The sequence below is a fragment of the Neofelis nebulosa genome, chromosome 9 (assembly GCF_028018385.1).
Source record: "Neofelis nebulosa isolate mNeoNeb1 chromosome 9, mNeoNeb1.pri, whole genome shotgun sequence".
Taxonomy (NCBI): domain Eukaryota; kingdom Metazoa; phylum Chordata; class Mammalia; order Carnivora; family Felidae; genus Neofelis; species Neofelis nebulosa.
In genome coordinates, this window is record NC_080790.1 from 126,028,896 (window position 1) to 126,055,671 (window position 26,776).

The 26,776-nt window shown below is 41.4% G+C and overlaps 1 protein-coding gene and 1 long non-coding RNA gene across 4 annotated transcripts in view; both read left to right on the plus strand.

The window, feature by feature from the left end:
* The window catches only part of STK4 (serine/threonine kinase 4), a 91,878-nt gene that overhangs the window by 50,428 nt on the left and 14,674 nt on the right, over positions 1-26,776 (plus strand). The window lies entirely within an intron of this gene.
* On the plus strand, positions 1,187-20,647 carry LOC131485821 (uncharacterized). The gene is made up of 2 exons (XR_009249033.1): positions 1,187-2,459; positions 2,536-20,647. It is a non-coding gene; the product is annotated as an uncharacterized LOC131485821 (long non-coding RNA).

The window sequence follows — 26,776 nt, forward strand, 5'->3', positions numbered from 1 at the left end:
TTCACCAAAAGCGCTAGAGCATTTTCTTGTGCAGCGTAAGCCTCTGGCCATTGGCCTGAGGGCCTCATAGTTTCGAGACGGCATCTTCACTGACATTTGAGTAGGTCTGGGTCTAATGGCATCTTCTTTGCTCTAAAAATCCTTCATTCACTTGCCATTTGTCTTTTTGTCGAGCTTGGAATTCTTAATGGTAAAAGAAATCCTCATCAAGTAAGGACCCACATTTCTAGTTGATTTGGGATTGTGACTTTATAGTTAAGAATTACACTGGAGGGCACTTCATGCTGGTGTGTGGTGTCTTTTCTGTTTTGCTAATCATTACCCTAATTTTAGACTCTCTGAGAGGATTATTCTGAATGTTGCCTGAGGATGAATATTAAACTGTTCCAAAGTTTCTTATGAAAAACTGGGTGTGTTTTTCCTTTCTCTGCAGTGGAACATTCTCCCTCAACCACAGACACGTGTTAATGTTCACAGAGATTCAGTGAGCAGAGGCAATAAAAAAATTGGGGGAAAAAGTAAGCTAAGGAGTCTGCATTCCTTTTTTTGAACATTTTTAGAAAAGAATTTTCTCTTTAGGGATTTTTAACTTTTACACTCTTAAATTCTGTCGTCATTCTGATGTTGCTTATGAAAGAATTTGGATTGGACATTGTGGTTGGATTCTGGGAGGCCTTTCTGGCCCTGTCTTTCTACTCTCCTACTCACTGGCCTTGAGGTAATGACCTCCTTATCCCATATGTAATTTCTACCACTGTACAGTAGCAGGAATGTCATCGTGTGTGCTAACGGTGACAGAGGTCATTTGAGCATCAGAATAACCCGCCTGAGGCTGTTTTACTATTGAGTCCCTGAAGCCCTGTTAGAGCCCGCTTCATGTGCCTTGTCATCTGTTCATTCATTTACTTCTTCAGCATCACGTGTTACTGTCAGCTATTCACTCATTTATTTATTTATTTATTTATTTATTTTTCAACATTTTTTATTTATTTTTGGGACAGAGAGAGACAGAGCATGAACGGGGGAGGGGCAGAGAGAGAGGAAGACACAGAATCGGAAACAGGCTCCAGGCTCTGAGCCATCAGCCCAGAGCCTGACGCGGGGCTCGAACTCACGGACCGCGAGATCGTGACCTGGCTGAAGTCGGACGCTTAACCGACTGCGCCACCCAGGCGCCCCACTATTCACTCATTTATTAGTAGACTCGTGAGATTTGAATTATTTTGGCAATTCGGTGTTGCCCACGTGGTTGCCTTCAGCGTATTTGTAAGGACTGATTTTCTCGGTTGAGTGAGTCTCTAGGCAAAGATGAAATAACTTCTGGATACCGGATACCATCACTGTGACAGAAAGCTTCAGAATCCTCAAATCTGTATTCCTAGGTGTAGTGTCCTTTTCTTTGATAAAAGTTAGTGATCCCGAAATTCCGGGCATTTTAATCACTGTTTTTGGATCGGTAGCTCCAGTGTTGGAAGAATTCTCTTCTCTCTGCCATAGTTTTCCCATGCTAGGATTACTGGCCGAGAAGTTGTTTTGGTGGGCAAGCTGCTTATGCAGAGAGGCTTTCTTTCAGAGGTGTTTAGAGAGCGTGCTTTCCATTCTGGGAATAGGCAGCTGCTGGAGGGAGTGGCCACGAGCCCGCGAGTAGGTGAGCACATTGCGCAACCTGGACTGTGCCTGGCCCGGGTGGGAGGAGGTCCTGAGACTCCCTCTACACAGAGCTTGTAAACTGGCAGCCTCCGGCCCACAGACCTTTTTGTGTGCCTGTATTGTGTTTACAAACCTTTGAGTAGTTGCTCAGGTTTGAAAATTGAGAGCTTTTAGATAAAATGGTGGATCGCTGGCTTATTTTGAAAACTTGGAAGACCTGATCATAACTGTCTGGAGCTGCACAGCTGCTGCCCTTTTTAGGTCTGGTTCTCAATGTCTGGCCTCCTTTATTCATGTGTATTGACTGACCTGTCTGGCATTTAGGGGCATTTGACTGGGATTCTTGCTGTAAATCCTTAGGATGAGTATATGTCCACATTGTACTGAACCAACCTATCCTACCATGTAAAATTTTATTCTACTTTTACTGTCCAAATGTCAACAGAATTTTTAATTTCTCTTTTAAGAGAATCTCAGACCAAGCAATGAAAGAAAGTTTAGGTGGGGTGTACATGAGCTGCTGTTTCAAAAAGTACCAGAGCAGATGAAAATGATTTTTAATGCCTTCAAGTTCTTGCTAGGTAGCTCTTGCCTTAACCCCAAACCGAGCATTTGAAATAACAGCCTCAGACAGTTTCTTGAAGAGTCTTCCCCAGGCCAGCAGCGTTGGTATCTCTTGGAAACTTGTTAGAAATGCGGTTTCTCAGGCCCCACCCTGGACTTCGTGAATCGGAATCTCTGGGGGCCGAGTGATCTGTGCTTTAACCAACCTTACACTCGATTCTAATTTGCTAAATTCTGCTCTAAAGGTTTTTAGAGTGCAGTACAGCTTTTTTTCTAACCAACCTTACACTTGATTCTAACTTGCTAAATTCTGGTCTAAAGGTTTTTAGAGTGCGGTATAGCTTTTTTTCTTTCCTATTGGCAGTATAGAAATTCAGAAATAAGGATGTATTCGTGATTTATTAGCATTGCGTGATTTTTTCAAATTTCTTTTTTGCTCTCCTTTTGTGTCTCCTGTACTCCTATTGGAGTTTCCAAAGAAGCACATAAAAGAAGGAAAATATCCATTAAAAAAAATTTTTTTTAATGTTTATTTACTTTTGAGACAGCATGAGCAGGGGAGGGGGAGAGAGAGAGAGAGGGAGACACAGGATCCGAAGCAGGCTCCAGGCTGAGCTGTCAGCACAGAGCCTGACACGGGGCTCGAACTCACAGACCACAAGATCTGACCTGAGCCAAAGTCAGATTCTCAACCGACTGAGCCACCCAGGCGCCCCGGAAAGTATCTGTTTGTAAGTGACATTTGACAAAGAACAAGCCAATTTGTGGCGTGAAGAAAGTATTCTGAATAATTTCACTGAGTTTGTAGAAGGTTGTGTGTCAGACTAGCTAACATGTCTCCTTCAACAATCTCTTAGAGACGCTGATTTCCCAGGCATTTAACACCATTTAGCTATGAAATTTAATACACTTAACAGGTTTTAATTGTGAAAAAGATACTCTCTTTCTTCCTGTGAAGGCAGTTGCTATTTTGAAATGAATTTTTTGCCCAAAATGGCAAATAGGAAGTAATTTTGTCAGGAGTGGTAGAATTGGATACTGACAAAAACCATCATATTTTCATCTGAAATTGAATACTTTTGCATTTCTAAAATGAATTACCTTATTTGCCACGTTGGAAAAGCAACAAAGGTTTCCTTTAATGTGTAGTATATATTGTGATTAAAGTATAAATAAATTAATAAAAGTATAATAAAAGATGCTTGAAAATGCAATATTCCCTAAAATCAGCATTTCAGAGTCTGTAAACACATTACAAGCAATGAAAGTTGCTTCAAGGAGAATTCAGACCCTCCCATTTTGCCGTTTGCAAAACCATAAAAAGCTGTAAGCTTAAATCCAGTTTGACTCATGAATCTTCCAGAAACACACTGTAATCTTTTAGTCTAAGGTGGCTTGAATGCCAGGAGGGGTGAACAAGACAGATGCGGCTGGAGCTTGCAGTGGTGAGGGAGACAGACGTTAGGTCAGATAATCTATCTGTTCAGGTAATAATGGCATCGAACGGGAAAAAAAGCCACAGTAAAGAGATAGCATGAGAGAAGGTCTTGCAGAGCAAGGAGACGTTTACCAAGACCTGAATGAAGAGGGGCAGCATGTACAAAGGCTCTGAAGCTGGATGTGGTGGGCATGATGTCAGGAGAGAACGAAGCCCGTCGTGGCGGGAGCAGAGTGACATGGTTGATAGCAGCCCTGATGTAAACACTTCGGTAATTATAGACATGTGAGCGCGTTAAAATCACCTTGGGATCAAAATAACAGTCAAAATCCAGCTAAATCTTGTTAATAAGAGATAATAACGAAAATAAAATATCACTGAAAAGTTTAAAACAAGAAAAACACACACTCAGCAAAATCCTCGCTGAAAGGTAGTAGCTGAAAGAATATTAATATCAGATAAAATAGAATCTAAGACATAGTGCATGGGGAAAAGATATGTTTCCTATTGCTAAGAGCTGTGCTTGGTCAGAAGACCTAAGTCGTGAACTTCTGTAAGTATGTATACTTCTCCCAAATTGCTAGAAACACAGGTGGCAATGAGAAAACGGCAGCCATAGATTAAGGCGTAAATTGTCTTCTCAGAATTGGACATTTCAGTTAAACAGACAAACAAAAAAAACAAAACAAAACAGAGGACTACAGTTAACAAGGTTGATAAAACCGAAAATAGGAACACTTTTCAAATCTCTATGACACTTTGAAGACATATATGGAAGAGTCACAAAATTTGACTATGTTTTAAAGTTGCTCAGAAAAAAATCCCATAAAGAAACGATACAGGCCACGTTCACAGACTATAACACAAGAAAATTAGAAATTAACAATAAAATAGCTAAAACCACTTTGTTCCATTTGGAAATGTAAGAGTATATCTCCAAATATTTATTGTTTTCAAGATAAAGTAGAAGTTGTAAACTATTCAGAAATGAGTTACAAGTACCCTGCAGGGTTCAGATCTGTAAATTAAACCTATAGGATGCAGCAAAAATGGTACTCTGAGGAAGATTTATAGCCTTAAGTGTATTTTCTTTTCAGGATGTAAGAAAGACTGAAAATAAGACAAAATAGGATAAAGGTAAAAGCAGAATTCGGTGCATTAGAAAACAAACAACAGAGTTGTTAAAGTTGTAAAACTAAATGCTGGTTCTTGGAAAGGACCCACGCATGACAGATTCGATCAAGTTGAAAAGGAAGAAGGTCCCAAAAAACTGCAAGAGAGAAGGGAAGAGAGAGTTACTAAAGATAGAGGAATGTCAGAGTGGGAAGAGAATATTACTATTTATGATGTGATGTCTCTACAATTGAAAACCTAGGTACACAGCTGTCTAAAACATAGGCCAGAGTTCCTTCCCATATGGAAATGTATCAAGATGTTTTTGAACCAGAAGGATAATGAGGTTGGACCTATACCATCAGGCGTCAGATTGCACAAAACCACAGCAATGAAAGCATTGTGATAACTGGCATAAGAATAGAACACAGATTAGAGGTGTAGAGAATAGAGTCAGGAAACATACCTGTGTATATATAGGAGTCTGTGTAACAACAGTAAAATGCAAAATAACGTAAACAGTGTGACACCATTTTTGTTTTTTAATAACCACAAAACATGGTACATATTTCTGCGTATATGCACACAGGTGACTGCAGAGATAAAAAACAGCATATGAAATGATTTGATGAGTCATTACCTTTGAGAACGTCAGTTTTAACTGTTTTTACAGCAAGAACGTATTTATTACTCTTAAACTATTGCTTAAATTTGAAAAAAATAGAATGTTTTAAAAAATTCTGCATAGGTTTTTCTGTGTGGGTTTTTTTTTTTTTAATGTTTATTTCTGAGAGAGAGTGTGAGCAGGGGAGAGGCAGAGAGAGAGAGAGAGAGAGAGAGAGAGGCAGAATCCAAAGCACACTCCAGGCTCTGAGCTGTCAGCAGAGAGCCCGATGCGGGGGTCGAACTCACGGACCGCAAGACCATGACCTGAGCTGAAGTTGGAAGCTCAACTGACTGAGCCACCCAGATGCCCCCCACCTTTTTTTTTTTTAACGTTTATTTTTGAGAGAGACAGAGAGACAGAGCATGACCAGGGGATGGGCAGAGAGAGAGGGAGACACAGAACCCAAAGCAGATTCCAGGCTCCGAGCTGTCAGCACAGAGCCCAACATGGGGGCCTGAACCCATGAAACGCGAGATCATGACCTGAGCTGAAGTCGGATGCTTAACCAACTGAGCCACCCAGGTGCACCCCCACTCCTGGTTCTAGTCTAAATAGAGTCAGCCAGAGCTTCTGCAGATCTAAATGATCTAGTACTTTTCAGTCTTAATAACTTTATTAAGTATTATTATTAGTTCTTGGTCTGTTAGTTTTTGGAGTAAGTTTCTTATTTATTCAAATGAAGTTGTTTCCAGATATCTTACAACTCATTCTACAGAATTGATAGTAGTTGCCCCCACGTTAACTCAGTCTCTATTCACTGAAGCCCTCTGTATGTATACTTTGTGTGATTAGGCAAGGCTGAGAGATCCTTGACAGCCAGGACTGATTTAACTCATCTTTGTATTCCTAACATCTAGCAATTGCCTGACTTAAAGTTAGCACGCTATTTTTTTTAAGTTGATTTATTTATTTTGAAAGACAGAGAGTGTGTGAATGGGGGAGACAGAGGGAGAGGGAGACTGAGGATCTGAAGTGGGCTCTACGCTGACAGCAGAGAGCCCCATGGTTAGCACACTATTTTGATTACACTCTGAACACAGTCTCTGAATTAATTCAACAAATACAGTCACTATCCTGAGAGAGTTGATAGTGTAGCAAACAAGACAGATAATCAAATCACTTTGATACATTGTGCTAATAATAGCTTACATTTATTGAGAACTTCCTATGTGCTTGGCATTGGACTAAGTCCTTCCTATGTATTAGCTCAGTCCTTGTAACTTTCCCAGGAAGCAGGTAGTATTGTTGCTATTTTACGGATGAGCAAAGTGAGGCTTAAAGAGAGTAAGTAATGGGCTAAAGTGGTACAGATGGTAAGTGGACAGTGGGGATTTGACCCAAAGCAGTTTGGCACCAGAGTCCATCCTCTTAACCACCTTCTGTAAGCTATTGTGGTAAATTCTGTTTATAAAGTGCATATAAAAATTGCTGTAGGAGCCCAGAAGAGGGAGCAAGAACCTCAGCAGGAACCCCAGGGAAGGCATCAGGAAGTCTCATTTGAAGTGTATTTTGAAAGAAGAAAAGGAATTCTTGATCTAGAGGAGGGAAAGGGTGCGTGGAGGCCTTGAGGAATGTGGGATGCCGGGAAGCACGGAGAGATTGTTTTTTGGAGCCCAGCGGGTGTGGGTGTGTGAGCGGAGAGGTGCGGGACTAAAGGCCAGCTGGTCGATAAGGAAATGCCCCGTGTGCCCTTCTTTTTTGGGAAATATTTAGTAGTCTTTTAGGTTTTTTCCTTGGTGTATCAGAAAAATTAATAATAGACTCCTAATGCAACTCAAAGAGCTAAACTAATATCTCTCTGAAGTTGTGCGATAATGGGCCCATCAGGATGTAAAACCATTGAACTGTTAATTCAAATTTAATTTGATAAAAGTAACAGAACCTGAACAAGATTGATTGTCTGGATTCCCTATGCAGTTAAAGCCATCAGATGGCTCTTTGTGGGAGGGAAAGATAAATTTCAGCGCTGAGGTTTCCCCAGGAGGGTGACAACAGCCTATGATTTCATCAGACTTTGTCTTAACTCTCCTTTCCTAGGTCAGGGCTCCAAATGTGACTGTGAAGCAGAGATTTCTATGGGTTTTTAGAAAGAAGCTTTATGCTGCTGTCAGGACATAATTGATTATTCATTGTGTGAAAGGCTGCGCTCTTTGCTTTTAGTTACGCACTTCAGCAATTAGACATTAGGTGGGAGGTAAGAATGAATACTTTATTTGTAATTTAAAATTATCAATATGGTAGCAGGAATGCTTTATTGACTCATGTTTAAATTGATGCATCTTGATGTTTTCTGGGAACGAGGTATCTACAGCTTGAAACTTTATCTGCCATTGTATAGAAACAAAAGAATCACTGTCCAAACAATTTGTCTTTGAGTTTATCGCCCATTTATTTAGAAATGAGTTTTAAAAGACGAGTACACAGCCTTAACTATCCCACTGGCCGAATGGAACCTAATGTCTGCAAGTTGGAGTTTTATCGCTGGCAGCGCGCACTGTTACGTGGTTTCCCGTGAAGCGACAAGCCTTACTTTGTTCATTTGTGAGAACGTGGCTTCCACGTTTCCAAGTCCGAGTGGCCACAGTGTGTCATTCTTTCAAGGAGAAACAGTGTTCCATGAGAAAAGCAGCTCGTTCGCATCACAGCTTATTTGCACAAGCACTCTGCTTCAAGCCGGCCAACCCAGTGCGGTGCACGGCACACCCCAGTGCTTTATGCAAACTTCCCATTTCGTCGCAGATGGTATTAAAAAGACATACTCCAAGATTGAACTTAAATAAAATTACTGCTTTTTACTACTTCATCAAGGACATTCTTTTTTTTTTTTTTAAGTTTGTTTATTTATTTTGAGAGAGACAGCGCGAGTGGGGGAGGGACAGAGAGAGAGAGAGAGAGAAAGAGAGAGAGATGGAGAATCTCAAGCAGGCTCCACACTGTCAGCGGGGAGCTGGATGCGGGTCCCAAACTCACAAAGTGTTGAGATCATGACCTGAGCCGAAACCCAGAATCGGACAGTTAACCAGCTGAGCCACCCACGTGCCCCATCAAGGACATTCTTAAGGAAATTGTTTGTTTGTTTGTTTGTTTGTTTGTTTGTTTTCTTTTTTTTAAGTGGGCCCTCACACCCAGCATGGAGCCCAAGGCAGGGCTTGAACTCGCCACCCTGAGATCAAGACCTGAGCTGAGATCAAGAGTCAGATGCTTAACTGAGTCACCCAGTTGCCCCTTGTTAGGTTTTTTTGTTTCTGTTTTTGTTTTTGTTTTTTAACTGGAGCCTGTGGTCGTGAAGAATTCAATAGCTGCTAGTACCGTTTGGTGCCACTTGATTCATACAGAGGGGCTAGCAGTGTTACTCACTGTTGCTTTTGTACCGTTAGTGTAAATGTCAGCAATGGTAGAAAGGGCAAATCATATCTCTATGAAGACAGTTTGGTTCCACAGTTTCCTTAAGAGGGTGTGAGGGGTTTCCCAGGTGTCTGCAGGCTGTACTCTAAGAACTGCTGATCTAGAAGCTAACTCAGACTAAAATCAGTTCTTTTTGGCAAGGATATTTCATAGATGGCACGTGCACTTCCATCAGGAGGTTCAGAATACCTGAATATATGCTCATCTCTCTTTCTCTTCTATAAGCCACTGAGGGTCATTGCCTACATGCATTATTTCATTAGGGGTTGCAAAATTGTGACATTTGATCACTCCTTTTCCATTTACCAACTGAAATATTTCTATAGTGAAGTGCTTCATTAATTATGTAATCTCAGCTATAATTTATATAGGAAAAGCAGCGATATCAAAATATTTGATGCATTTCAATCTTTGCAGTTACTATTTTTTATGTTCAAATTCTTCCATCTCGCTATGACCCCAATAGTTCTTTTTAAAATAAAAAAAATTGGTTTAGTGATGTATATACTCCCCAGCAACTTTTCTCATGGCCTCCTTTCTTTCTAATGTGATGAGCTGTTCCAGGCTCATGTTGTATGTTTCTTGCTCCAAACCTGGAAGCAGCCACATTTTTAAAGCTTTTTTGAGGTATTATTGGCACAGAATATATGTGAGTTGAAGGTGTATAGCATGATGATTTGATACATGTATATATCGTGAAATGATTACCACAGTCAGGTCAGTTAACTCTTTTATCCCCACACACAATTATATGTGTGTGTGTGTGTGTGTGTGTGTGTGTGTGTTTGATAAGTTTTAAGATCTACTCTCAACTTTCAAGTATATGATACACTATTGCTAATTATAGTCACCATGCTGTACATTAGATTGCCAGAGAGTAACTCATCTTATAGCTAGAGCTTTGTACCCTTTAACCAACATCTTTCCTTTTCCCTGATCCCCAGTCCCTGGCAACCACCATTCTGCTGTTTTTTGTTGTTGTTATTGTTGTTCTTTGTTCTTTGTTTTTTGTTTTTTGTTTTTTGGTTTGTTTTTTTTTTTTTTTTTTGAATTCATGGAAACAGCCATTGTTAGGAGGAATTTTCTGCTTCCTTTTAGTGGGAAATAGTATTTAGAGACCATGTTCTGGGTACAGGGAGTGCTCACCGCAGTTAGGTCATCATTTTCCCATAGGCCTTTTCAGTGGGTAAGACCAGAAAGTATGTTTATTACAAACTCATGAGTTCTTACGCTATTTCCAGTACAGGTTGATACTACAGGGCTTGCTCTTAAACACATCGATCCTACATCTGTAACTCATTCCCTCACCCTAAGGGTCTCAGCAACTGCAATGTAACTTGTCATCTGCTTTATGTCCCACAGTACATATGCCATCCCCGAATCACAATACCATCACTTCCACCAACAATAATTACTGAAAACAGTTTAATATTTGTATTGCACTTCTCTTTGTCCTTAGGCCATATCCCCGGTGAGATGTGCGGTCAAATCATTGTATGCTTAAGTCACTTGCAATAATTTCTGTCTGTGTGGTTGTGCCACAGACACAGTATGTAGATAGATTTGTTTTCTCATCTTGTGTTTTTAGATATTGCTTTTTATTGTTTCAGTTTACAATTATATAAACTATACAGCTCCAAAGGTAGATTTACAGAACAGAGTTATTTGGACTTTGCCTCTGTCCTTAAACCCTCTACTATTAAAACTTCTGTTAAAGCCTCTCTCCTTTTTTGTTGTTACGTTTTGGTTATAAATATTTACATATACATGTGTATTTGTACTCTCCTTAGATAAGCAATAGTTCACATACTTTCATCATGTACTTTAACCTACCTGTTTTCACTCAACTGTATAGCCTAGAAATCACTCCGCAGCATTGTACAGAGAGAGTCCTCGTTCCATTTTTTCTGATGCTTAGTGTTGTGTTGTGTGGCTGTATGACAGCTGATTCAGCCAGTCTTCTGTCGATAGACATTTAGGTTGTTCGTAGTGATTTTAAAGTCGATCACTTCATCAGCCCATTCCTAAACAGAGAACGAAGCTTTCTGTAATTTGCCACTTTTGTTTTGTAAGGCTCATGCTTTAGTCTTTCAGTTTTGAGAAGCGAGTTACATACTTATGCCTTTATGGCTTTCTCTCTCTTTTTTTTTTGTAGTTAATGTTTTTGTTTGTTTGTTTTCCGTTTTATTGGCAGCTAGTAAATTTATTCACAGTTCTCTCTCTGCCACAATCTGGTGATGTTTATATAAACCAATTAGACCTTAACGTAGTCATAGCACCTGTATCACAGGAAGGTGCGTGATGAGTCTCCTGGCAAACACTTAGAGGCGGGAGTGTCCGAATGTTCTTGGGTTGGTATTAACAAGTGAAGGAATTCTCGGAGGACGGGATTTCCTAATTGCTGTAATCAGAACCTGAAATTTCTTTGAGTATGAATCTCATTACAACCAAAGCCAGGTTTGGTTCAGTTCCTTTAATTTTGCTAAATTTGAAGTCAGAGGAGAGAAAGGAAAACTATTCTAAGTTTAGTATTATTTACTCTTCATCAGTAAGAAGGTTCCAAAGGCTAAAAAATATTTTTAAATGTAAATTATTTATCAATCTAGAAAGCAGAACTTGAAATTTTCAGCTGGGGCAAATGTAAATTGTTTTTTTTATTGCCGACCCCACAGCCATGACTTAGAATTGTGATCTCATTCACCTAGACGTATCTGTGTTCACTCTTCTTCCTTTGAGCTTCAAAGATACTTTTTTCCAGTCTTCCTTCTCAGCCTCACCTCCCATTTTTTTCCTCACATGGACTCCTGACAGTTCAGTAATCTATATTTCTGGAACATGAAATACTGAGAAGACAAGGAGCTTTATGCCAATTTCTCACCCCCATCTGAAGAAAGAATCTCCTTTAGAATTCTGAAAGCAGTATTTGCTTTTATAGCCTCATGCCTTTGAAAGAAAAAACATGGTGTGAACTTTTCTCATTACCTGAGATGTATTCCTTGTATCATTCCGTCTTCTGACATGAGTACATTTACTTAAATCTTGTTGTTCCGCCACTCAAATGAAATACAATAGAATCGAGCGTCTTCTGCCTTTGATGACACGTTTACTCTAAGCAGGAGAAACTGAATGGAATGCATTTGGGATGCACGTCTCTTTTCCTTTCTTCATCTCACTGTTGGAGCTGGATGCTGTTGGGACTGAGGTTTTGAGGGAAGGAGGGGTAGGGAGAAGAGGATTCAGACAGGAGGAATGGTTGGTTTAATTGAAATGCTACTGAGAAATTTATTGAGAAATAAATATTGATATTTATTGAGAAAGGTATTGAAACACTACTGAGCAAGATCGAGCTCTTTGGGTACATAGGTTGTTCTGCACATCTAAGTATCAGACAGGAAAGTGTTGTATTTCACATTTGTTTAGAAGGTCTTACAACGTTGCCGTGGGGTCTGTTTGTGAGGACACATGAGTTGCCTATACGTACATGTACCTAAGTGCCTGCTGGTTTGCTAACGCCTGCTAGTTAAAAGCCCTGCAGTCAGACTTTTCTGATCCTGACCCCAGCACTTACCGAGTATAGTTTTAGGCTAGTTTCTTTTCCCCTCTGTGCCTCAGTTTCCTCATCTGCGAAGTAGAGGTAATCCTAGCACCTATCAGATGGATTCTGTGTCTGTATGAGAATTAAATGTGGTAGTGCATATTAAGTGCCCTCAACATAGGCACTTCATAAATGTTAACTTCCTCCTCCTTCCCTCCCTTCTCCCTGCCTTTCCTGAAACACTGTCCGCAGAGGAAACTGCAGTAACCCAATCCCCTTTCCCTGGTGATTTGACACTGGCTTCCACTTGAAAACCAGAAATACATCCCAGAGACACTGACGTCGACCTGCTGTAAGAGAGAGGAAGGAGAGCTGTTGCCCGCTGGAAATGGATTACCCAGGGTGATCGTGGGTACCGTTCTTGGGGCTTCCCAGTGCTTGCTTGCTTTCCCTTACTTCTCTGTTCCGTATAGTTTTTCTTTGCGCCCGCCCCTCCTTTCATAAATTGTTAACATACTGGCAGTTTTCAAATCCGGCCACTTTTCGATTGCTTCTGCTGCAGCACACACCTGGTGCCGAGAGACGCCTCCCCCTCGCTTCTCGCGCACGTAGCCTCCTGTGTGGAACTCATTTGTGGTACAGAGAGGTGGCCGGCTGCATAAAATGAGTGATAAAAGTAGTTCATCATTCTGGAAGTTGGACATTGTGTGAAGCGAGCAGAACGAATGTTCAGTCATGTCAGAAGATGGGTGCATGGCCTTGGCTTCAGCCAGCACGGTGGAGGGGTCACTCTCCTCTTTGAGTTTCAGATTTGTGGTCTGTAAAAAGCATTATACGACCTGTCTCTGTGGTCTGTAAAAAGCATAATACCACCTGTCCCGTTTTTCCCAAAGAGCCAGAAGAAGGATCAAATGAAAATGTAGGTTGGGGTTATTTGAACTAGGTTTATTTTTAGAACTATGGTAGAATTCTACCAGCAGAGAATTGTAAGATTGCTTATGTTTGGTTTTGGTTCACAGTATGTTAAGTATTACTTATTTTATTAGCATCTCACTTTTTATTTTACTTTAGTAAAAGAAAATGATATCTTCGAACAATAACAACCCAGACGCAGAAGGCCAAGGGAGTAGTTAAGCTCAGACTTCTGGTATACCTTTGTTTGCCGATGGTGGTAATGTTATCACCGCCATCACATGTTAGGTTAATATAACACTTAATATAGTTAAAAGAGCATTTATACTTTCCTCTTCAATTTGGTGATGCTTACTGTGTTCCTGTGAAGGAGGCAAGGCAAGGTTTCTTATGTCTTTCAGAGTTTGAAGATCTGAAGTCCAGAGACATTAAAAGGCAACTTTCCTGCTTAATGCCAGAGTTAGGCCTAGAACCCAAATCCCGAGGTTGCCTCCGGTCTCTGTTAATCCTCGAGTGCTTTCTTACATGAAGAAAACAAAGCAAAACAAACCGACAATGAGCTCCAGGCACATACTAGGTACTTATTCCATGCTACAAAGCAGTAAAAGAATCTTCTTTCAGATAATGTGTGATGGGGACTATGGAGACCAGGAAAACTGATTTCAGGTTTATTGTGTGTTCCTGGGAATTCTGTGATACTAGAAGAGCATTTGCTATTGACACCAAATGATTTTTTTCATGCCGATTCAGAACATACTGCAGACTGGCAGGCCTTACATTTCATTGTTTATATAAATAATTCTCTTTTGGAACAATTTAATTTTTACATTCTTCTGCTGTTTCTGTTTACTTTGTAACTGTGGGTTATGCAGTAGTTGTGCTGTTGTTCAGGAAATGTCATGCTAACCAAAAAGGCATTATTTTCAGAACACTTTCAGTTTGACTAAAGGTAACCTCTGTGAAAACAAAGGTATCCATTGTAGAAAAGTCTTAATGGCCGTGGCGAACATTTGATATACTCTCCCATTGTATCTCTGTCACAGTGTGCTTGTCAGTGTCATTTGGGCACTCAGTCCCCGGTTTTCCTTCTCTCACACTCTGTTGTCTGTTCAATGCTAGCTTTTCTGTAAACTTCCGTTTCTTACCTTAGACGTAGGTATTGAATATTTGTAGTAACCTTCATGTTGGTTATTTGTCTTTCTTTTCCTCCCACCCTCTTTTTGTATTATTATTACTATTGTGATAAGACGACTTAACATAAGATCTACCCTCCTGGCAAATGTTTAGGGGTACCGTACAGGTCGTTAACTGCCAGCATCAGGCAGTGGAGTAGAGCTCTAGGACACAGTCATCTTGTCTACCTGAAGCTTTGACTAATAACGTCTTTGTTTCCCCTTTACCTTGTCTTTAAATTTTATTGGCAGGGACACTTGTTCTCTTAAAGTTGTAGAATTTGAGGAGAAAGTGGTGAAAGTAGCAGTTATTGAGTGCATGTTGTGTGGTTGGTCCCTGTAAATGTTTTCTCCCATTTGCCTCTCACAGAACCCTCGTACAATGGGTTTTATGCCCATGTACTTGACAGTGAGGCCCAGAGACTCGAGGTGAATAAGTGATGGCCTTAGGTTTTTTTTAATCCTGATTTTCTGATGATAAGACCATTGTTTTTGTCACAACTTACGTGAGAAGTGTTATGTGTGCACTGGTGGTAAGCCTTTGTCTAATTCAGAGGCTCCATATTTTCTTTCTTGGACGTGCCTAGCCTTAGCCATGACACACAGGTGCTCAGAGTGTGTTATTTGATTACGTTGTTTGAAACCACTGTGTGTTCTTTGAAAAACTTTCCACATCTTTTCATCATTTTTTTTTTTTTTTTTTTGCACCAGCCATTCATCTGTATGTGTAGGAGCATGTTAGTTGGCTTATAAATTGGATTGATGTGTAATTTAAATTCTTTGCCACTTCTTTGGTAAGACGTTGGTAGAGAACATTGATTGGAACTGAAGTGTTGGGAATCCCCTAGATTGGAGTTGGTAAAGCATGAAAAGCATTTAGCGAAGTGCCTGGCAGTCCTGCTCTATTATTCATATGCTGGTTCCTTTCAGAGCAACCACTTCGATACAGTTAGAGAGAGCCACAGATTGAGAATCAGATCTCAGTTCTGACAGTAACTAGCTTTGTGTCTTTCAGCAAGCCACCTAATCTTTCTGGGGCTCTGGTTTCTTCATCTGCTAAATAAATGTGAGATTAAAACTCTTCAAGGGCCCTCAGACTCTCTGTCTTTGTTTGCTAATCTTTAAAATGGAGATAATGCATATCTGTCATAAGGGGTTATTTGAGCCTAGAAGAGATAGCTTGTGTAAAGCATATAAAAGATGTTCAGTCTATGCAGGATTTCCCCCCCTGTCCTTTTAGAATGCAGGGGGTGCCTTGGATGCCCTGGAGACCAAAATGAGCATAGGAAGCAGTATAACATACCGACCAAGAGACTGGATTCAGTCCTAGCTTCACTGTTGACGAGATACATAACCCTAGGCAAGCCACTTAACCTAGGAGGAAGATACTAATCGTATTTATGTCAGGGTTATTGAGAAAATTAAATTAGAAAATGCTTTTAAAGTGCTTAGCAGAGTACCTGACATAGCAGGCGTTCAGTAAATCTTACTTATGTGCGTAATACTGAGCTGGGAGAGGTGAACCACCAGGGGAAGAGTGAAAGATAACGATGTGGGCTGCCCAAAACACAGAGGTGGGGCCAGCTCCCCAACTTACTTCATGGTTTTGTCAAGGGCCCTGCTGTGGTAGCTCCACTTCCTGGTTAAATGTTGTCTGCTTTGAAGAGTCTAGTTAGTACTTCAGATGAGCCTAATTCTGTTGTGACTTTCTTAGTCACAGGGTTCAAATATCACACACATTGAATCAAACAGACCTTTTATGTGTTCTCCGATCAGATGGTATCCCTTCTGTGCCTGCCTAGAAGCTGTAAGACCTGGGAAGTTCCCACATTGATGTTCTTTTTCAAAACCACTTTAATCCTGATGGTGCCCTTGAGAGAGAGAGAGAGAGAGAGAGAGAGAGAGAGAGAGATGGATGTGTGTGTGTGTGTGTGTGAGAGAGAGAGAGAGAGAGAGAAAGAGGATCAGAGAAAAAGAGACAGATCCCCAGAGAGACACCGAGAGCTGGATCTGGGCACCCACACCTGTCGAGCGCTTCCGTTTGTAAATGCTGAGTTTGCACTGTGCACAACATTGGGTCCGAGGGTGGCCAGCTGCCAGGGGAAGGGCCAACTCAGATCCCCGTTACAGAGCCACCGGTCCCTTCTATTTGCTCTTTGTTCAGGAAAATCCTATTGAATATTAAACACTATTCTAGGATTTTGTAGCCTTTAGACATGGAGGTATCTTTTAAAGATTATATTCCCTTTTTGTAACTAAACTTTTTATTTTGAGGTCATTGTAGGTTCACATACAGTTGTAAGAAATAATATGTGTTGAGGTCCTTTGTACACATCTTGCAAAATTACGGTGCCTTATCACAACCAGGATATGGACATTAATACGTGGAGATGAAGGACAGCTCGTTGCCACAAGGAACACCCCTGCTGGCTTTGATAAGGCACCCCCCCCACACCCTGTTTCCTAACTCTTGGTGATTGCTAATCTCTTCTCCATTTGATGTGTCTCTTCTGGAGTTTAAAAAATCTTAAGGGAGTGGTGTTTCAAATGAAGTGAAGTCAGGAAATCTGCTGCCCTCTCCCAGGGGCTCTTATTCCCAGAAACGGCAGGCCCAAGTACAAGGTCATCCTCACGCATTGTGGAGAAACATACAGTTCCAGATCCACGTGGAAGCTTCCCGCTTTCGAGGGCTGCCAAGGCTGTACTGATAAACCGAAACCAGGATTAACTAGGATTAACTTAAACCAGTTCCTGGGATGAGTCCAGCTCCTGTGATAAAATACCATATGCCACCCACCACGTTATCTGTGGCCACACTTCTCTGTGGCAGCTGGGCCCTTGAAGGCAGCCTCGGCCCAGAGGCTTATTCCTGAAAGAATGTCCAGCGACCGTCCTGTGAATTCAGCACTTGGTGTGAGCATTTGCAGAAACAGTGCCCGAGTTGCTGGTCTGAGATCACTACGGCGATTCATGTACCCTTCAGCAAGGTTCATGCTGCGTGTGTTCGCCCCCGCTCACACTCCTCCCATCTCCATCTTGTTCCCTTGGAGAGGGAAGACCCCACAGAAGGCCTAGTGTTCACTCCCCGACTGCCGCCCCGGCGCCCGCCCCCCTACGCCTCCCTTCTCTGCGATCTGAGCCTGGGCCTGTAAAACCAGGCTGGGTGGCCCGAGCCTGGAGGAAAGCTCCGTGCGGGAGCAGATGCCTGTCAGGTTTGGCGCCATCCTCTTGGAGCTGCTCCAGCCTGAGGAACCTTGGCAGTTAGGGGATCCTCCCAGCTGCTCTCAGAGAGAAGCCCCAGGCAGCAGTACTCTTCCCCTGGCAATGGATCACAGGGATCACACATCGCACCCTGAGGGGTGGGGGGCCTGGGCACACACGGTGTTTACGGTGGGAATTGCTGAAATGGGCCAGAGCTCTCCAGTTCACTGCAGACCGCACCACTTCCCGTCTGCAGTTTCAGAGCCGGCCTGTTGAGCTTATTTTTTCATTGCCTGTGCCAGCCGCTGAAAACATCTGCTTTTGTGACCCCCGATTTAACTAATCCCCAAACCGTGGCCATTTAGGTGGCCTCCAGCTTTTTAATATTAAACGCTGCTTTAATAAACATCTTTGCATGATATGTATGGCTTTAGAATTAATTCCTGCAAGTAGAATGCCTGGGCCAAACTGTTTATAAGTTTGAAATTGTGATTCATGTTCTCAGATTTTCCTACTGTTTTTGGTGTCTGAATTGCCGGTTTGTGTATTTTTGCAGTTATTAATGGAATTCTTATATTCCTGATTGATTTCAAAGTAAGGTTGCAGGCCTTTTAACATGTATGGTAAAGGTATTTTCCTAGTTTTTAAAAAAAATTTTCACGTTTATTTATTTATTTTGAGAGAGAGCACATGCACACAAGTGAGCGTGAGCAGGGGAGGGGCAGAGTGAAAGGGAGAGAGAATCCCAAGCAGGCTCCGCACTGTCAGTGCAGAGTCCACCTTGGGGCTCAATCTCATGAACTAGGAGATCATGACCTGAGCTGAAATTGAGTCAGATGCTTAAACAACTGAGCCACGTAGGAACCCCTCCCAGTTTTTATTTTTATTTATTTTTTCTTTTTCCAAATTTTTCTTTAAATTCCAGTTAGTTAACATACAGTGTAATATTAGTTTTAGGAGTAGAATTCAGTGATTCATCACTTACATATAACACCCAGTGCTCATCACAAAAAGTGCCCTTCTTAATGCCCATCACCTATTTAACCCATCCCCCCACCCATCTCCCTCCAGTGACCCTCAGTGTGTTCTCTATAGGTAAGAATCTGCTTCTTGGTTTGCTTCTCTTTTTTCCCCATTATGTTTATTTGTTTTCTTTCTTAAATTCCACACATGAGTGAAATCATATGGTATTTGTCTTTCTCTGACTGACTTATTTCACTTAGCATAATACACTCTTGTTCCATCCATGTTGTTGCAAATGGCAAGATTTCATTCTTTTAATGGCTGAGTAATATTACAGTCTGTGTGTGTGTGTGTGTGTGTGTGTGTGTGTGTGTGTGTGTGTGTATACACTACATCTTCTTTATCTGTTCATCAGTTGATGGACATTTGGGCTTTTTCCATAATTTGGCTATTGTTGATAATGCTGCTAAAAACATTGGGGTACATGTAAATACAGATTTTCCCAGTTTTTAAAAACTTGATAGTCTCTAACTGTTCAGATATTTAAATTTTTGATTTTGATTTAGCAGCTTTTCCTTTGTGGATTCTGGAATTTTAAGGTATATTTAGAAGTTTCTCATATCCCAAGATTATAAAAATGTTAACCCTTTGTTTTAGAACATATACTTTTTTTCTTTTTTCACTATTTATTGTTTGGAATTTGTGTTGATGTAAAGGGGAAGGTAGCAATCGACCTTCATATTTTTCTTATTAGCTAGCCAGTTTTCCTAACAACCAAAAAATTTTAATATCCCTGGTGAATTTGGAATTACCAAATCTTGATGGCTTCTGGTATCTAATAGTGTCTGTTTTTATAGATAGAAAATTCCCATTTAAAACTTTGAGTTTCAGTATTTTTATGCTGTTAAAACCTCTAGAAAGGATCTGTGAACAGAACACCAGACTGGTTTTGGCATTCACTTTAATGCCTCTGAAATAGGCTGATTCTACAGAATTGGATCCAGAATATTTCTATGTCTTGATGCCTTTTTGCCAAGCAAAATCGATTATTTCTAACCAAAAGGCCCTCAGTGCTGGACTGAAAAAAAGAGTTAGGGGGTCCTCCTGAGCTGCTTGCATGTTAGAATTTGGCATCAAGGACAATGCTTACTTTTCTTGTAAGTTTCTTTCTGTTCTCGAGCCTCCAGTGGTCAATGCCTCTTGTTACTGAGGACTTTTCTGGAGGGAAGGGCAAATTCAGATCCTGTTTGTTCAAGTCCTACCAATTGTATTTTTCAAGTACTTTTTTTTTTCCTTGGCTGTTTGATGACTAGATAGCAGAAGTCTTCCTCTGCCTAGCTTTTTCTTATATTGGGGACCTTAGCTGTGGGTTGGCTTTGTTGTGCTGGTATAATTTCCCCTACGGTGATGGGTTGCTCTAGCACATAGATTCTCTTTATAGCTTTCATTAGAGGTGCTTTCAGTAGTTGAAAATATTACTTGAGTATCTTAGTATCTTGGCAGTTTCCTCTTTTGCAGTCATAGTCTCCTAAATTATTGGAACTTCTCTTAAGGTAGATTTTATTATCGACGCTTGTTTTAGGCTCAGTGTGCAGGCAGGGAGGCAGGTCCTACAGTTGTGGTTAAAGGCAGTGTACGTGGTGGTTAAAACCACCAGAAGCATTCTGGCTGCATATCCCATTGTTTGCACCTGTTGGGTCACCTGGCTAACTCTGAATTTCCTTACCTGTCAAATATAGGTAAAAGTCACAGCTGTCTCATGGGACTGGTGAGAATATCATGTGAGATAATGTGTACAAAGCACTTAGGACAGGGGCGCCTGGGTGGCTCAGTCAGTTGAGCATCTGACTCTTGATTTTGGCCCAGGTCATAATCTCATGGTTCGTGAGATCAAGCCCTGCATTGGGCTCTGCACAGGCAACGTGGAGCCTGCTTGAGATTCTCTCTCTCCCTCTCCTTCTGCCCCTCTCCCCGACTCATACTCTCCCTCTCTAAAAATAAAATAAATCTTAAAAAAAAACAAAAAACAAAGCACTTAGGACAGCACCTGGCCCACAGTAAGAACTCGATAAGTGTTGTTTTTCATCATCTTTTTTAGTGTTGCTTGGTTCTCCTGAGATGTTGCAATGCTGTTTTTTCCCCCTTCTTTGTGTAAAAAGAATACGTGCCTATTGTAGACAGTTTAGAAATTGAAGAACAGCTTAGGGAAGAAAACTTCTCCCATCACACCACTACCCTATTTACAGTTAACATACCTGCTTCTGGTTTCTGTACTTGCATATTGTTTTTCATGGCTGAGATCATTCTGTGTGTAATATGGCATCTTGATTCCTTTTCACTTAACACGTCTTAAACTTTTCCTCATATCATTAAAAACATTTATAAAATTACGACTTGACGATTACATAATAGTCCCTCACATTGTATTATTTTGCTTGACTTAATCATTCTCCTTTTATTTGGCATTCGGTATTTGGAACCTTTTTGGTTGCAGTTAGGTCGCCTTTAGGTCACTCTGCCCTATGAAGCCTGGGTGTCTTCCTGTCAGTGGGCAGCTCTAGGAGTTGAGGCTTCACATTTGCTTTTGTTGTTGTTTTGTCTGTCGAGTGTGAATTCAGGCAGCATTTTAAACATGAGACCCCGTGCCCTCAGACTCTTGCCTTTCTGTTCTGGAGTATCTCCATGCTTGTTTGCTTTCTCACTTTTTTTTGGTGAGTTTCTTTTCCTAATCCTGTGCTGGAAGAAAGATGAATGGAGACGATGATTAGTATTATGGTAGTATTATGGTCTCCAGCTCCAGGGCCACGAGGATGCCGGGGAGCTAGCCAGGATAAACACCAGTTGCATGTTAATGGATCTTTACTGGGTAATCAGACTGAGCGGTTTCTGGTAAGAAGACTGCCCTAAATTGTTCTTGACAAGGTATACTATTTTTGTTTCAGATTTCTTATTTTTCCTGTAAAGCTGGGTTTAAAGTATGTTAAGGCTGAATTCACTTGTACTTGGGACTATAATGAGATCTTGTACTTTTTACTTTCAGAAAACCAGCCAAGAATAGCAGTCTGAAAGAGAAGTATGTATCCAACATTGCCAGGGAAACCTGCTGTTTAGATACGCTTTCTGAGAAACCACACAGCAAATGAATGTCGCCTTTGTCTCCAGTCACAGCAGCCTGCTTCTGCTGGTGACTCGTGCTAGCCAATTTGAGCTTAGTTTTTAACTCAGTTATTGAAATGGCACTGAGAGCAAGACCTTTTAAATGCTGGTGGTTTGTGACCCCAGGAGGTTGCTTAAATGGTCTCAGCCGCTGTGAACTTGCCACTCTTTTTCATTCCCTTTGTTTGGCTGAGACTGCTTGATCTGTGACTGCTTGGCACCTTTCTTTAAAGTTCCTTCTTCATGGTCATTGATTCTGTGCTGTTAAAATATAGGATGATTTTTTTTTAAGTTTATTTATTTTGAGAGAGAGAGAGAGAGAGAGAGCATGTGGGTGGGGGAGGGGAAGAGAGGGGAGAGAGAGAGAGAGAGGGAGGGAGGGAGGGAGAGAAAATCCCAAGCAGGCTCCGCATTGTCAGTGCAGAGCCCCGTATGGGGCTCGAACTCACAAGCCATGAAATCTGAGCCACCCAGTCACCTGAGCCAAAGTCAAAATTCAGATGCTTAACCCACTGAGCCACCCAGGCACCCCTAGGATGATTTTCATCCCAACCGCATGTTAAGCCAGAGTGCAGACCATGGTTTTGCGAGTTTTGGTAGCAGTAGTGAGAACAGTGATAAAGAAAGAGTTTCCATCTAGGTAGCTTAGCGTAGAAGATCAGAAATGGACCCTAAGACCTGCACATAATCTCTTGGCACCTTAGGCCCTGAGGTCGCTTCCTTGTGGCTTCACAGGAAGCACAGGTAACAAGTGGTCTATGTTTTGAAGCCATCATCTCTCAATAAGCTGTTCCAACACTGTCTCAGAGAACGACGGGCTGTCAGAACAGAACGGGTTCTTAAAGGGTACGTGTTCCAGCTCCTGCAGCATTTCCAACAAGAGGCACTTGACTGCGTCTGGTCATTTCTGAGAGGAAAGGGGGGATTCCACAGCTGGGAAGTAGTCCAGACCATTGCTCGAAAGCTCTGCCTAAAGATGCTGTTGTTTTATTTTGCCCAAAATTTGTCCCCAGGGAACTTCTACCCATGTGTCTATTTTGATTATTTCTCACAGAGACTGTACAGTTGGTTAGGATTATCTGGCTTTTCCATTTTACAGGTAGAGAATGCAAGAAAGTCTCTTGCTTTTAACCACTTTGTATTGTGGTCATTTGACTTGAGTGAACCTTGCCTGTCTTCATGTTAAGCCTCTCTTAGCAAGGCAAGCAACGAAATCTTGGGTATTCTCTTTCTTTATTCAGTGTTGCTTTGATGGTATCTTTGTGCTTTATCCTCCCTAGACTTCAGATTATGAGGGGCAGAGCACCTGACCAATAGTAGATCTTGAGTGATGTTTCATTAAGAGTACAGACTAGGGTTAGACAGAACCAGACAGAACCAGATTCAGTTTGGGTCTCTTGCCCAGACAAATTATGCGATTCTGCAAACCTCAATTTCCCCATCCACAGAATCAGATTAATAATTATAGCTGTAGATTTAATTAAGAACAAATGAGATTTTAACACAGGAAGAGTGCTTAATGTAGTGACCAGCTAATAATGGTGAATACGTATTTTTTTAAACACTGGCTTAAATCATTGTTACGGTTATTATTACTATCGTCATCGTTATGCAACCAGGTCCTTAAATCCTGCGGTCTCAGCAAGGCAGCACCGGTGGAGCTTCGGCTGGTCCCTCTGCCCTACCTTTCTCTATGCTTCCTTGCTTTACTGGGAATAGCAGTGTCAGCATTCTGAGGAAGGGGGTGGGCACACAAACCACATCTCTGGCCTCTGGAGAGCTCCCCCTCTTTTCCAGGAGGAAGTTCTGGGAGGTAACTCTGTGGGGACCTTGTTGCCAGAACTGGAAGTTCTGGGCATTCATGTGTTTTTCCTGCTTATAGGGAAGTGCCTTTGCTCAGTAGTGTCAGGGTTGTGTGTATTTGCGAGGTTGTTTCATCCTCTGTGGCTTTCATTTTGGTGTACGTTGTGAACAGTGCCTGAACAGTGCCGCTCTCCTCCCTTGTCCTTGGAGCCAGATTTCTGAGTCCATGGTCTCTACGGTTTTTTGCCACGTAAATCTAGTCGTTTTTCTCCCTAGAAATCTTGATTTCATCTGAGTTTTAAACATTTTTGGCATAAAGTTTTTAATGTTAAACTTTGCAGTATCTTTAAGTCCAGCTTGCTTTTCATTCCCAATATTTGTTTCTTCTTCTTTTTTAAAAATCAGACTTATCAGAGGTTTTTCTTTTCTCTTTTCTTTTCTTTTCTTTTCTCTTTTCCTTTCTTTTTTTTCTTTTTTCTTCTCTTCTCTTCTCTTCTCTTCTCTTCTCTTCTCTTCTCTTTTTTCCTTTCCTTTCCTTTTCTCTTTTCTTTTCGTCATTTGAAACAACCACCTTTTGGTTTTATTGAGCCTTGATAAAGCCATTGAATTGGCTTTAAATTCATAAATTTGTGTTCTTACCTTTATCTACTTTCTGTGGGTTTGTTCTGGGTGCTTTCTTCCTTCTTTAGTTGGACAGTTAAGTTTACTAATTTTCAGTCCTCTCTCTTTTCTAATTTATGCATATCAGGCTATAAAATTCCCTTTAAGGATGACTTTAAATACCTTCCACAATTTTTAATATATAGTTTTTTGTTTGGTAAAGCCTGGCTTATTGAGATTTCATTTACATTTACATTTACATTTCATTTACATACCATAAAATTTGCTCCTTTTTAAGTGCACAGTTTGATGAGTTTTGACAAATGGATACAGTTGTATAAACACTCCCATAATGAAGATCTAGAACATTTCCATCACCCTGAAAAGTTCCGTTATGCCCTGGTTTTTGTCCCAATGGTCTCCTTTCCTACAAGGCCATGTGAGTGGAATTATACAGCATATCATCTTTTGTGTTTGGCACTTTCATTTAGCATGTGGTGTGATGCCTCCGTGTCGTTGCATGTATATGGACTTGCTCCTTTCAATTGCTGAGTAGTTTTCTTTGTATGGATATACCACAATTGGTGTATCTATTCACCAATAATACAGTTTTCAGTGGGAGCAAGTCAGAGTATTTTAATTCCACACACAGACTGTAAATACACTAGACTATTCTGGATTTGAGGTTGTCTGGGCAGTTTTCACGTTTAAATTTGTATTTGGGGTTTGGCATTTTGGAAGTATTCCCGTTAGTGGCCAAGCATGTGCTCATGTGTACTCACGTACGCCTTCCTCCCTGTAGCAGTCTGGGTCCAGTGAAGAGACAGAAGCCACACAGTGAGTTAAACTAATGCAAGGAATTATTGCCTATGATAAAGGAGTTACTGTAAGATCTAGGGAAACTCTTTGTGGTTCCCTGGGGCTAAGGGAGCATGCCCACGGCGGGGGGGACAAACTACCAGGGGTTCCAGCCTCAGTGGAGAAAGTAGAGTTTGACCCATGGCACAGCAGGGGAGTTTGCTGGTTTGGCTAGACCAGAGCTGGCGCAGAGGCTCCGGGCCCGCCATAGACTACCCTCTGCAGTACAGGTGAGGAGCAGGTGATCAGCAGTCAGCAGCATGGGTGAGCAAAGGAGAGGTGGGTGCTGGTGGGGGCAGGCGGCCTTCAGAGTCTGTTAGCCCTGGTGGGGTGCCGGTGTCTGTGTCACTGGGGCTGCCGAAAGGTCCTGGCCAAGCCGAGGCTTCAAGGTCTCAGAGAAAACGGGTCCTGGACTTTTGCTGGGCCGTACTTCACCAGCTGTCCTCCCAGCCACACTGCCAGCCCCTGTGCTGGAGACTCAGGAGAGCCTCTTCCTCCCTGCACTGTTCCTCCAGCCTCTCTGCTGAGAAAGCTTAGCATCACACACGCTTTCTAGGAGAAGCGCTAAGGCTGCCATTGTTCACCTCAGTGCATGAGCAGAGAGGCCAGGGGCTGGCAACTGACAGACTCTCCCTGTTCTTTTTAAGAGAAATACCATCAAGTCAGAACAGCAGTACCCATGTGCTTGTGCTGTTCACAGACACTTCCATGAGGGGACAAGGATTTATGAAAATTAGAACTTGCAAACAATACGTTTACAGACACAAATAAAGATCATATGAATCATGGTATATTACACATCATGCTATTATCACAGTTCCCCCCGCTCCCGTTCAGTATAGATTGAAAGCTTTGTGTCAGACCGCGGGTTAGAGGCAGTTTCTTTCTTCATGATGCTTGCTCATTATAGAAAACATTTAGGATACACATTTAAAAGAAAGTTTCATACCAGAAGAACCAAGTGTTGTTTTTTGAAAAGCTAAGTGGTTTTTATCTCTGAGCTTAGATGAGCTCATGCTAGAAATATGGTGATGATCCTTTCTGAACCAAAAAACTAGGACACATGGGCTTTACAAAGAGTTTTCTCTGGTTTGTGAATTTGTACACATGTGAAAAGTCTTACGATGGCATAAATTAAATCACATTTGATTATCCATACCCAATTAAACACTTGTTGAAAAGAATAAAGGGCCGTCTCAAAGCACCAAGAACATATACATATTAATGCTTTGACAGGATAAGGAATTAAGCCATCTTAATTGTCCTTTTTGGACAATCTTGAGTCAGAAAAATAAAAGAAAAAATGATACAGATTCCTCTTTAGCAATTATGTGGTTTTGGCAGAATTGAAAGTCTACACACACACACACACACACACACACACACTCCCACACCCCACCCCTCTAACCTGATTTATGTTATTGACACTGCAGGGGGCTCAGGTCCCAAGACTCAATGGCCATTATATAAGGATTGTGACATGCTTTGCAGATAGAACTAGTCTTTTTTTCCTCAAAGGATATTGAGAGGATATTTCTTTTTGGTTATTTAAGTTGTAAATCTCTGACACTTCATTACATGGGACTACCCAGCAGTAGGGTGTACAGAGGTTTTATATACTTTCCAGAAATTAAGTACTGTTCACTTACAAGTTTTCCCACATCAGAAAGCCCAAATTGTAAAAATTCAGGCCTGCAAAGTAGCTTACTCAGAGTACTTTGGTTTGCGTTCTTGGCCAG